The 12,395-nt window shown below is 39.3% G+C and overlaps 1 pseudogene; it reads right to left on the bottom strand.

The window, feature by feature from the left end:
• Nucleotides 1-6,628: 6,628 nt before the first annotated feature.
• LOC125939129 (alpha-ketoglutarate dehydrogenase component 4-like) lies at nt 6,629-8,054 on the bottom strand (annotated as a pseudogene).
• Nucleotides 8,055-12,395: the final 4,341 nt, after the last annotated feature.

The raw sequence follows: 12,395 nt of genomic DNA, 5'->3' as shown, positions 1-12,395 counted from the left end.
GTGCTCAAAGAGTGCCTGGCATATTTTAAGTGCCTAGTTTATATTACTTATTATTAATGCCTAAATTCTATGCCATAGATCAGAACAAAATCTGGCAAGTGAGACTACTCCGTGGTTTCTGAGTTGGCTTAATTTCTCAATATTATACCAGTGTCAAGATTCACTGTTGCTAGAACTAATACTTTTAAAAATTAAGTATGTCATGGGGCGCCTGGGTGGCTCAGTCGGTTAAGCGTCTGACTTCAGCTCAGGTCACGATCTCGTGGTCCGTGAGTTCGAGCCCCATGTCAGGCTCTGGGCTGATGGCTCAGAGCCTGGAGCCTGCTTCCGATTCTGTGTCTCCCTCTCTCTCTGCCCCTCCCCCGTTCATCCTCTCTCTCTGTCCCAAAAATAAATAAAACGTTAAAAAAAAATTAAAAAAAATAAGTATGTCATGATTTGGAAATTTGATATCACAGAAATATATCATGATAGGTTAAAATAACCTTGTCTCCAAACACTTTCCAGGTACAAAAATAAACAACTAGAATTATACATGGGAATGGAAGACAAGAGTTAGTGAATGAATATATGAAAGTGCTTTGAAAGCAAGCTGGGAGGTTTTGATGACAACCTTTTGGCCATTCGGTATCACCATCCCCAAGGATACCGGCTCCAGCGTACCTTAAATATACATGACAAACACAGCTCAGGAGAAGGAAATGTCCCATCCCTTCTCCTTCTTTGGTCATGAGTGTGGAGACTAACTAATCTTCTTGTGTCATTCTCTCCAAGAGAGAATGGTGCTTGGAAATATGAATAATGTGTGGAACTGTAAATTTTTATAGTGTTTTTGAGGCTGATTAAAAAAAAAAATCATTGGCAAACATAAAAGACTTAGTTCCCAGATGTTCATTTTAGTATCGTTTATAGTAACAACCTAAACAGTTAGTCTTGCAAATTTCTGTAAGGAATTATAGCTTATTAACTCACTGGAATATTAATTATTCCATAAACATGATGGTGTAAAACTATATTGTTGACATAGAAATATATTTAGATATATTAATTCGTGAGGGAAAAGCAGGTTACATTGTTAACATTTTATAACTTTCAGATAACGGAGGGAAAGCTCGAGGTAAAAAAAAAAAGTCCCCACAAAGAAGCAAACTTTGAGATTCCCGGTGTTTTATGTTCGACTAGAATCTTAAAGAAATCCAGAAGGACACGTGCTGAAGATCTAGAACCTGTTGTGGGGCGGGCCCGATGAAGACTTGCCACAGAACAAAAGGAAATGGCGGGTTACTGACCTGCCCTTCGGAGAGGTTCCAGAGCAATCTTCAGGGATTGCCCTATGGTTAGTCAATCTGAATCTCCTTTAGAGCAAGCTGAAAACCCAGAACAAAGCACAGGATCAAAATCTAAACCTGTGTCTCCCATAGTCTGTTTTGCAAAACACTAGTTCCATGGTATATGCATAGTTGATAAAATAAGAAGCATGTTCCTTTCTCAAATAGTTTGGGGAAGCTTTTAGATTAAATGTTGACAAATGTATTTGCAGGAGCACCTGACCGGAACCTCGAATGTGAAGCTGTGCTTGGTGATCTCCCAAACAGAGGTACCACATTCACACTTCTCTAACTAGTGTCCTCGGAGATTCCTCATGGAAAAAAAGTGTCCCATGGTCCATAAAGTAGAGAAATATGTGTCAATGGGCTAGACACCTTCTCATCTTTGAATATCTTTCCTTTTCATCTCCTGTATTCAGCCCACTGGCATTGATTTGTTTCTTCCATCATAATATTTTTCGAATGTGTCCATTTAAAATCATATATTATTTTAATGTACGCCTGGGTGGCACCTGGCTGGCTATGGCACCTGTGTGGCTCAGTTGGTTAGGCATCCGACTCCTGATTTAGGCTCAGGTCATGATCTCATTCACGATGGCGAGATCGTGCCCCACGTCAGGCTCCATGATGGGCAAGGAGCCTCAAGATTCTCTCTCTCTCTCTTCCTCTACCCTTCTCCCCAACCTGCACTCTCTCTCTCTCACACAATAAATAAATAAATAAATAAATAAATAAATAAAATCATATATTAACATTGAGCTTCTATTAAATACTAGGCATTTAAAAACCTTTATCATTTAGTTTTTGAAAAATTATGGATGCTAATTTCACCTCTCTTTTCTAAGTAGAGACACTGAGGTGTAGAGAGATTGGGTACCTTGATCAGGGTCAAGGGACTCATAAGTGATTGAGCTTTGATTCAAGTCTTTGAAGTACATGCTTTCCCCAGTAGCACATTTTAATTCTACTTCAATGACCTTCCTTATTTTCACCATGCACCACAGCAACAGCCTCCTTAGTTTGTCTTCCTTCCCGGCAGTCTCTTTCTGCTTCGATCCGCCTAGCCCTGCTATATTCCTGCTGCCAGGCTAATTTCTCTTACATGCATGTATCCCAAAGATCAAGGGCCCCAAAAGCTCTTATTTGAATCTGGCAGGGGAGGGAGCTGTGAAGGTCCAGTGGCTTCATGGAAACTTCACCTATGGGAAAAATGTTTCCCCTTTAAAATTTTCAAAGAAAAAAGATTATCAATGATCAGAAGAAGGTGAGACAGTTATAACTTTCTAGAGCATTTGAATATGTGCCCTCAAGTCAGGTAGCATCTAGAGAGGAGCAGGATATGGAGAAGGAATGAGCTAATGGTCCGGTTATTGCCTGACTTCCCTCTTTGCCTGCTGCACACCATGGGGAGGTAGGTCCTTCTCCCCTGCACAGGAGACCAGGTCTGGGAAACGTACCAACAATCCATGATGGAAACTGGAAAGGGAAGCTGATGTTTTGATTAAGCGAATATTTGAAATTATTTCATTCCAAAGAAAAATATCCCAATTAAAGTGCCAAGCATTCAGTATTCACAAACAGAAAACAGATGCAACATGTGTTCAGTTTGAAACTGACTTGGGAATAACTCTCCCAAAACTGAATGTGGACATATTTAAACAATATAATTCATAACAGAGCTCTAGAAGGGTTTCGAAGAGGAGACAAAGGAGTACTATACACACATTTAGCTATCCCTAGAGTATGGGCATGTACCGAATGTAATAAATATATGTCTGCTATTTAGCTCTGCAATTTCCACATGCTTTTTACGTGACTGCATTACTGATTACATAAGACACTAAAATCTTTTTTAGGAATACATATAGTGGTAACGTTTTTAGAACCAAATTATAAAAATAATTAGCCAGTGGAAAAACTTTTTTTTCTACTTCTCAAGTTCAATATTTTCCTGAAAAAATTTTCTGCTTCCTGATTTGGAAAACGAACTTGGAGCCAAGATTTACTTTCTCTTAGAAAGGAAACTTCAATAAAGTTTTGTCATTCTTTGATCCTTTTAGAAAAACGAGGCTTATTACTCTTCAGAAAACAAAATTCTCCGATAACTTCTTGCATTCCTTTGGTATAAACGTGGGAGTACAAGACAGGATCATAGTTAAAAAAAAAATTATTCTCAGGACTGCTAAATTCTAGCCAATCTTCCACCCAAGTGAATAAAAAGTTTTAGCAGGTCCATAAAATGCTTCCACATATTTCTAATCAGAAAGTTGATGGTGGATATCAGGTTGTAATGTTTTGCAGTTAATATTGTCATCAGTATTTTCCATATGTTTTTTTGTTGTTTTCCTTGATTTACCAAATGAGATTTCTCAAATTTTTAATGTGGTGTTTTAGCTACAGTCCTCACATTCAAAATAAATTTACAGAGAATCTATTCAACAAATATATATTGAATGCTTGCTATGTGCAAAACACTATACTGTGCTGTTTTGAACTTTCCATTTGAATTAAACTTTTATATTGGTTAACTTATGTGTTAATTTCATAGACTGATTTTAGAAGCAAATTTTCAATTAGCTTTTCTTTATTCTAGTTCCTCACTAACCTACTTTACAATTGACTCTGTACCTGTGGCGTCGCAATTGATAAAAAAGAGTGGGTTTAATACGGTGTATTATGCATCCAATACAATTTTAAATTATTAATCTGATGCAAAAGTGGGGAATAAGACTAAAACGTTAAATAAAAGTGGAAATATATAGATATCGTATGTGACCTAAGACAATATAAACATATATGTGACCAGCTAAGATATTATGATAGATTTCATTATTTGCCCCATTTCCACCCCCCCCCAACCCGCTTTCCCTCTATGCCATGCCATTTGGCAGTGCTCTCCCACAGTAGGCATACTTCTTATGGACTATTACTTAGGTTGTGTTTGATCTCTACTTTTGGTTTGGTCATGTGAATTGCCTTGGTCAATAGAATGAGGCAGAAGGGATAGCGTGCTAGCTCCAAAGTTAAGCCTCAAGGGATCTTGCATATTTCCACTTTCTCTCTTGGGTTCCTGCCACCCATGAGAAAGATAAGCCCAGGGCTAGCCAGGTGCCAGAAAAAGGAATTTAGACACATGGAAGTGTGTTGCCCCCGCTAAAGTAGTCGAACCAACCTATAGCTGGAGCCCAGCTCTTATCAGCTCTGTTAGTTTTCCAGGACTGCCATAATAGACTAGGGGGCTTCAACAACAGAAATTCGGTTTTTCACAGCCCTGAAGCCTGGAAGTCCGAGATCAAGGCTAGAAGTCTGGTAGGTTTGGTTTCTTCTGAGGCTTCTCTTCTTGGCTTGTAGCTTGTCTTTATGTTCACCTAGCATTCTCTTTCGAGGCATTCCTCTTGTAAGAACACCAATCATACTGGATTAGGCCCACCATAATGACCTAATTTTAACTTAGTTACTTCTTTAAAGAGCCTTTCTCCAAATGCAATCACATTCTGAGGTACTGGGTGTTGGGACTTTGACATATCATTTTTTGGGGGATGCAAGTCAACCCGTGACATCAACCAAACTCAGCCTAGATCAGGCAATCCTCAGGTGTCAAAGAGATTCATCAGCTATAATAATAATAGATTAGCATTTTAAGGCAGTGAATTTTGGTGTGCTTTGTTTCAAAATGTTAGCTTATCAGGGGCGCCCGGGTGGCTCAGTTGGTTGAGCGTCCGACTTTGGATCAGGTCATGATCTCACAGTTTGTGAGTTTGAGTCCCACATCAGACTCTTGGCAGTCAGCGCAGAGCCCATCTTGAATCCTCTGTCTCCCTCTCTCTCTGCCCCCCCCTTTCTCAAAAATAAATAAATACATTTAAAAAATTAGCTAACCAGTACAACTAGCATGAAAAAAAATTAAATAATTATTGGTCATGAGATATGGGGTAAATCAAAAATATTTTAAGATTGTTGGGTCACCTAGGTGGCTCAGTTGGTTAAGCGTCAGACTTCGGCTCAGGTCATGATTTCCCGAGTCTGAGACGTGCTGACAGCTCCGAGCCTGGAGCCTGCTTCAAATTCTATCTCCCTCTCTCTGCCCCTCCCCCACTTGTTCTCTCTCTCTCTCTCTCTCTCTCTCAAAAATAAACATTAAAAAACTTAAAAAAAAATGATTGTTGCTACATATTCTTTTAAATTGGCTGTATTTTTCTCTGTATATAAAGTAATACCTCTCCATTGTTAAAAAAACAGAAAATATAGTAATACATAAAATATAAAAACAAGAATCAGTTGTACTGTGTCCCCTTCCCCATCATGGTAGAAAACCAATGTTAAATACCTTTTAATTACTTTCCTATTTACAAACACAAACATATCCATACATATTTTTACACATACATCCACACATATTTTTACAAAATCGGGTATTGTATTATACATATTTTAAACTGCTTTTACTTTTTTTTTAATAAAATTTCCAAGGATAGTGTTCTGTTAATGTAAAGCTATATCATAATTTTAATGACTGCATAGTATACTCTTTTATCAATTACCAGAATTTGCTAACTTTTTATTGACTATTATTTAGATTGCATTCATTTAAAAAAATTTTTTTAATGTTTATTTATTTTTGAGAGAGACAGAGACAGAGTGTGAGGAGGGGAGGGGGCAGAGAAAGGGAGACAGATTCTGAAGCAGGCTCCAGGCTCTGAGCTGTCAGCACAGAGCTTGACGCGGGGCTCGAACTCACGGAGCACAAGATCATGACCTAAGCTGAAGTCGGGCACTTAACCGAGTGAGCCACCCAGGCGCCCCTAGATTGACATTCATTTTTTATCATTATTTTATTTTTTTCATTAAAAATAAAAGATGCAATAATGTTTCTTTCTAAAATGCCTTGAGATTTGGGGTTAAAAAAATAAAATACACGTGGAGACTATTACTACCTATAAGTTACTATATAGGTTTTTCTGCCAACTTTACATAGATGGCTTTAACAAAGTATAAAGATGAAAATGTATTTGGCCTTGGTATAAAGGTCAGTGAATTTAAATAAGGATGATGGTTACAGCAGAGCTGATAATTTCTTTAAAAATTTTTATAAATGTATACTTTAATAAGAATATAAGCAAATAGGTAAGTTTGTGGAGAAGCTGACCAAGATACATATATTAGGAGATATGTCCATCTAAATCTTCTATATTTCCTTTTTTTTTCCTTACAGAATATTTATTCAAGTTGTTTAATGTGTAATTTTTCATGTGCCATTTTGGAAGTCCTTTATTGTAAAGACCATTCTTTTGTCTGATTACAAACAGCAGCCACACCGTCAGTGATTATTCTGGACCTCCACGTTGGATAAATTCAATTTCTTCTCGAGACACAAGTTTCCTTCTGTATTTCTGACGTAATGTTTTTATTATTTCTGCAGTGTCTAGTGGACCCTGATGAATCAGCAAATCTGGTGATTTCCTGCCCTTAGAACGCTGTGAAATTGAAGAAGAGTGAGATGGGAGTCCTGCTGAGCTCAAAACTTTTGATACATTGAGTTTAGGATTGTCTCTTCTGTCAGGGAACCTTATTCATGGACTATGTGGTTTGACTACCTGAACAACTCTGCTGGCAGACGCCATCTTGATGCCCCTGATGGTTTCATTTTAAAACATTAATCCCACTGGTATCTACTGAATTACCTACGAAATGTGTGACACTTGCCTCCACACTACAGAAATGAAACGTGGCTTGAGATGTCTCCCTGCTGAAGAGGGAGGAGACAGGGATGGGTATAGGTGATTCTGAGGACTTGCCACCTGACATCCGCAAGGTTGCTTATGGGATGATGAAGGAAGTTCAATGTTAAGTGTTAGAAAGAAACATGTTTTCTACTTTTATAATTAAAAGACTGTTCTTAAGAGCAGGGCTTTTCTTCCTGGTGTTTCTTTCTGTGTAAGAAACAAGTAAAATTCTCACTTGCCTAACAGCAGGATACATTTAACAACCCTCAACATCCTTCTAAGGAAGAGCCTCCCAGGCAAATATTTTCTGTGAGGCTTCTGAGGTGGTTTCTTTCCCCCTTGGGCTTGGGCCAGCCATCTGTTAATTGTGGGTCTGGTTTCTTTCTTGCCTTCTGTCACACCCAACTCAGTGGGCCTGGCCACAAAAGGAAGTCAACATTGACCACACAAAGACACCCTCTGTCGTCAACTCCACCGAGGCTGGCTGCACTGCTGGTATCATTTGTTCTGTACTTCAGGGGACCCTACGTCGGTTGGGACTCAGTGCCAAAGAATCTCTACTTCTGGAGAATGTGGTGGTGATGTCCTTGTGTAATTTCCCTCCGGAATACAAGACCACTCACTGTATCAAGTACTGTACTTCTCAGAGGCATCTTTCTCTGCAAAATTGGGAACCTCATGGGAGGAAACAATATTTTTAGCTGAACGAACTGTTTGAATCTAGGTTAGTGTGATCCAAAATTGTACGAAATCCACGCCAGCCTATTTTCTTTGCCTCCATCAATAAATTTAGAAAGTGCAGATTAGTGTAACCATATCAACTCCATTTTATTTAATGCTTTTAGCGGTGCTATGTGTTTTCCATATCAGGCTTCTGGGAAGCAAATATTCACACTGTCAGATAATGCAAATGACAAGTGTATTCGCCATATCCTTACCTCCGGATATATGCTTGGTCAAAAGTTTGAGATGAAGAAGAATGAGACTGGAGACCAACAGGCATATATATTTTCAGTCAAGATGACAAAAATCTGGGCCAACGTAGACATCAGATTTTATATTGAATGATTTGTTAACAGATTAAATATGGGAAGTAGAAGATAAGCTGGAGTCATAATAATATTAATATTATTAATGGTAATAATATTGGTAATTGGTATTGGTAATTTATTGGTAATAAAATTGGTAATAACAATGGTAATCACAATGACTGCTAGAGTTTATTGGAAGCTTTCTGTTTTCCAGGGTCATGCTAAGCACATTATATACTTAACCTTGTTTCTCTTCCACAACAACTGATCTAGGCAAATACTATTATTTTCATTATTATTTCTATTTTTGAGATCAGAAGATTGAGGTGCAAAGTGATTAATTAGCTTGTCCTATCACCTTAAGGGTAGAAAGTGACAGAGCTGAGATTTTTACCAGATTCTGGGCTCTTAATTACTGCACCATACTGCTTATGAGCACTTATCTTTCACTGTGCTTTTCTGCACCGTGCAGGCTATTATTACTATATAATAAGATACCCCTATAAAGACCTAAGGAAGGAAAAGGTTGCTCAGGGCTCCTTATCTGAAGAGAACCACCATTGCAGGGAGTTAAAACTCAGGCCAGCCAATGGGGTTTATTATACCCATTGCGGCCATTGCTACATTTCCATGTCTAGATCTTTCTAAGCTCATCATGACATAGGACTTTTAAGGAATTGCTTTGGGACCTTTGCACAGAGCTTCCTATCAGGGAAATGTACTCTGTGTGCAGTGTTTACTCTCTACAATGTAGGCCCTGGGCGTGGGGTGCTTGCGATGGTTTCTCTCTCCCTCTCTGTCTCTCTCAGAATCATTAATGACTTCACTATCCATCCCTTCTATATAAATACCCCCAACCACCGTTCTCCCTAGGCCCACTCCTAAAGCTCCCTTTCCTTTTTAGCTCCTCTCCACCTGGCTCATTCTTCAGGTGTCACTGGTGCCGGCTGCGGCATCTTCCACCTGTGCATCCAGCCTTCTGGACAAGGGTCATCCCTTCGATCCAGATAATGCATGCTGTGATCCAGGCAGCCAGGGAGCTGGAACGAGAGGACAAAGACACGCTGGCACTCTTTGGCCTGCTCTTTCAGGTCTGCAGAAGCTGCCTTAGGAACACCGCAAGATATCCAACCGGTCATGAGGGACTGCGTGGTTTCTGTCAGGGCTTTCATGAAACGTCAAAGTGATGAATAGCTTTGACATGTCTTATTGATGTCATGTCCACGCTCCACTATATCCATGTTGGCTCTTCCACGGTGTGAATCTAACAGAGCATTTGGGGTAGGCCCAGCAATTAAATCCATCTCAGGCCTTCTCATTAAGGCCAGTGAGGTCTTCTGTTTTCATTAATTGTATTTTCATTAGTTGCGGGGGAGTCTTTCAAAATTCATCGTAATTTTGTCCTTCTGTGAATCTGGGGAGCGGGCAACTACAAGTACAAATTCTATGTTAATAACCCAAAGCTTTTAACAGTAATTGACTCTTCCTTTGTTGAGGGCCCCACAGGAAGATGGGCTTGGCTACCACACATTAGAACTAACATGGTGGTGTTGGGGCGCCTGGGTGGCTCAGTCGGTTAAGCGTCCGACTTCAGCTCAGGTCATGATCTCGCGGTCCGTGAGTTCGAGCCCCACGTCGGGCTCTGTGCTGACAGCTCAGAGCCTGGAGCCTGTTTCAGATTCTGTGTCTCCCTCTCTCTGACCCTCCTCCGTTCATGTTCTGTCTCTCTCTGTCTCAAAAAATAAAAAATAAACGTTGAAAAAAAAAGAACTAACATGGTGGATGAAAAGGGAATTTTGAAGGTATGACTTCTTGCCCTTGGCCTAAACTTGCAAGCATGTCTACAGTCACATGTGGAAGCTTCAAATTTAAAATATTGTAAGAGGGGGCGCCTGGGTGGCTCAGTCGGTTAAGCGTCCGACTTCAGCTCAGGTCACGATCTCGCGGTATGCGAGTTCGAGCCCCGCATCGGGCTCTGTGCTGACCGCTCAGAGCCTGGAGCCTGTTTCAGATTCTGTGTCTCCCTCTCTCTCTGCCCCTCCCCCGTTCATGCTCTGTCTCTCTCTGTCTCAAAAATAAATAAACGTTAAAAAAATAAAATAAAATAAAATAAAATAAAATAAATATTGTAAGAGAAATCCTCTACTCTGAAGACACCGCAATGTAATGGTTTCTTTCTCTCTCTCTCTCTTGCAGAATCATTAGTAACTATTCCCTTAATAAAATGTATAAGCTATTTTTCTATTGATCTCTAATACACGCCATTGTCCTAAATATGGGGCTTCATTTTTCTTTTAATAGATTGATATACTACATAATACATTCATCTGGTTCAAAAATGAAAGATGTAAAACATGGTAACTTTCTTTCCTACTTTCGCTTCCCCAACTTTCTCTTACCATCATGGCTAATCACTATTTTCAGTTCTTTGAATTGTTGTAGGGTTTTTAATGCGTGCAAAGGCCTCTACTAATGCACGTGCACACACACACATAATCTTTAAGAACTAATAAGGCAGCATTCATTCATTCATATACCTAGTCATCCAACAAAGGGAGGCATCCTAATGTGTCTAAAAGCATGGACTTCAAGGTCAAACAGAAGACCCTGGTTTGAATTCTGGCCCCATTTCTTACTAGTCATTTAACTGATGAAGTTACACCTCTCAGTGCTTTCACCTCCACAGCACCACAGTGAGGACAAGAACACCTACTTACAGGTGGGTGACAATCAAATGCAAAGAAATATATGAAACAAATCTTAGTGCCCATTACATAATGAGTTTCCAGTCTTATTATCATATATTGACATGTAAGATGTGTAACTCACAACCCCTACCCTTATGGAGTTTACAAATAACAGGAAGGATGGACTTCATTCAATTTAATTTCTTTTTCGTGGAGAAAAACATCCAAGGAAACAAAAGGCAAGCCACAGAGCAAGAGAAAATATGTGCAAAACCTATCCGACAAAGGACTTTTATCTGGAATTTATAAAGCACTCTTACAACTCAAGAACAACCCGATTTTAACCCTGGGCAAAACGCTTAGGCTTTTCACCAAAGAAGAGATACAGATGGCTACTAAACACCATGAAAAGTAACTCAACACAATTACTCATTAGGGAAGCACAAACGAAGAGTGTACTGAGACACCACAACGGCGACTAGTATGAAAAAATTAAAGACTGACGACCAAGGGCTAATGAGGATGGGGAGCAACTGGAACTCTCATGTGACGATGGTGGGAAACAGTCTGGTGTTTTCATCCGACCCAGCAATTTCACTCCTAGGTATTTGCCAAAGTAACATGAAAACACATGTCCGCACAAAGATCTGTTTGCAAATGTTCATAGCAGCACTATTCATTGGAATTAAAAATAGGAGCAATTCAAATGTCGGTCTACTAATAAATTTTGTGGTATATCTCTTTAAAAAGGAACAAAATATGTTCAAAAACAGCATGGATGAACCTCAGAAACTTTATCCTAATTGAAAGTCATATATTAAAAAAAAAAAGACATATCCTCTATGGTTCCACTTATAGGAGAATCTAGAAAAGGCAAAACTATAATGACAAAAAGGAACAGAGTTTACCCAGAGTTTGGAGGAGGGGGTCAACTTCAAAGGGGCACAAAAAACCTTTTTGGGGATTATAGAAGTGTTTTATATCTTGGTTGTGATGGTGATTATACAATTGTATGCAGCTGCCAAAATTCTTCAACTATGCACCTTAAGTGGGTGGATTTTAGTATGTGTAAATTATACCTCAACAAAAAAGACGGGGACAAAACAGTCTTCAAGGAGCTATGAAAGGAATAAGCGTTATGGAAATCGAGAAGAGAAAGTTGGATCAGATGATTTAAATAGTTATTACTGAGGAAGCAGCATATGTGAGCTACCTCTGGAAGGATGAGCAGAATGTAGACATGGTTTTGTTCTTATGGGAATATTCCATCTGATGGGAACAGTGTGAGCATGGACGAAGAGCATGGGGAAATGTTGAGAGAGTGCCTAAGACCCCAACTTGATTCAAATTCAAATTTGTGATTGATGAGTAGAGGAGAAAAATGAGGTTGGAGACATAGGCCGGGACCCAAAATCTTGCTGTGCTTTGAATGGAAGGTAAGGAGATTGGACTTAATTTGGCAGAAAGAACAAATAAATAAAATAAAGGCTTTTGAGCAGGGTGTCATGGGTTGTTGACAACATAATTTTATCTGTGCTTTTGATCATGAGGAAACTAATTATGGTCTGTGGGCCAAATGTAGCCCACTGCCTATTGTTGTAAATAAAGCTGTATTGGAATCCAGCC

Source organism: Panthera uncia (genome assembly GCF_023721935.1).
Source record: "Panthera uncia isolate 11264 chromosome B2 unlocalized genomic scaffold, Puncia_PCG_1.0 HiC_scaffold_24, whole genome shotgun sequence".
NCBI lineage: Eukaryota > Metazoa > Chordata > Mammalia > Carnivora > Felidae > Panthera > Panthera uncia.
The sequence above is the reverse complement of the archived record's forward strand: the minus strand, read 5'-3'. Positions and strand labels throughout refer to the sequence as shown.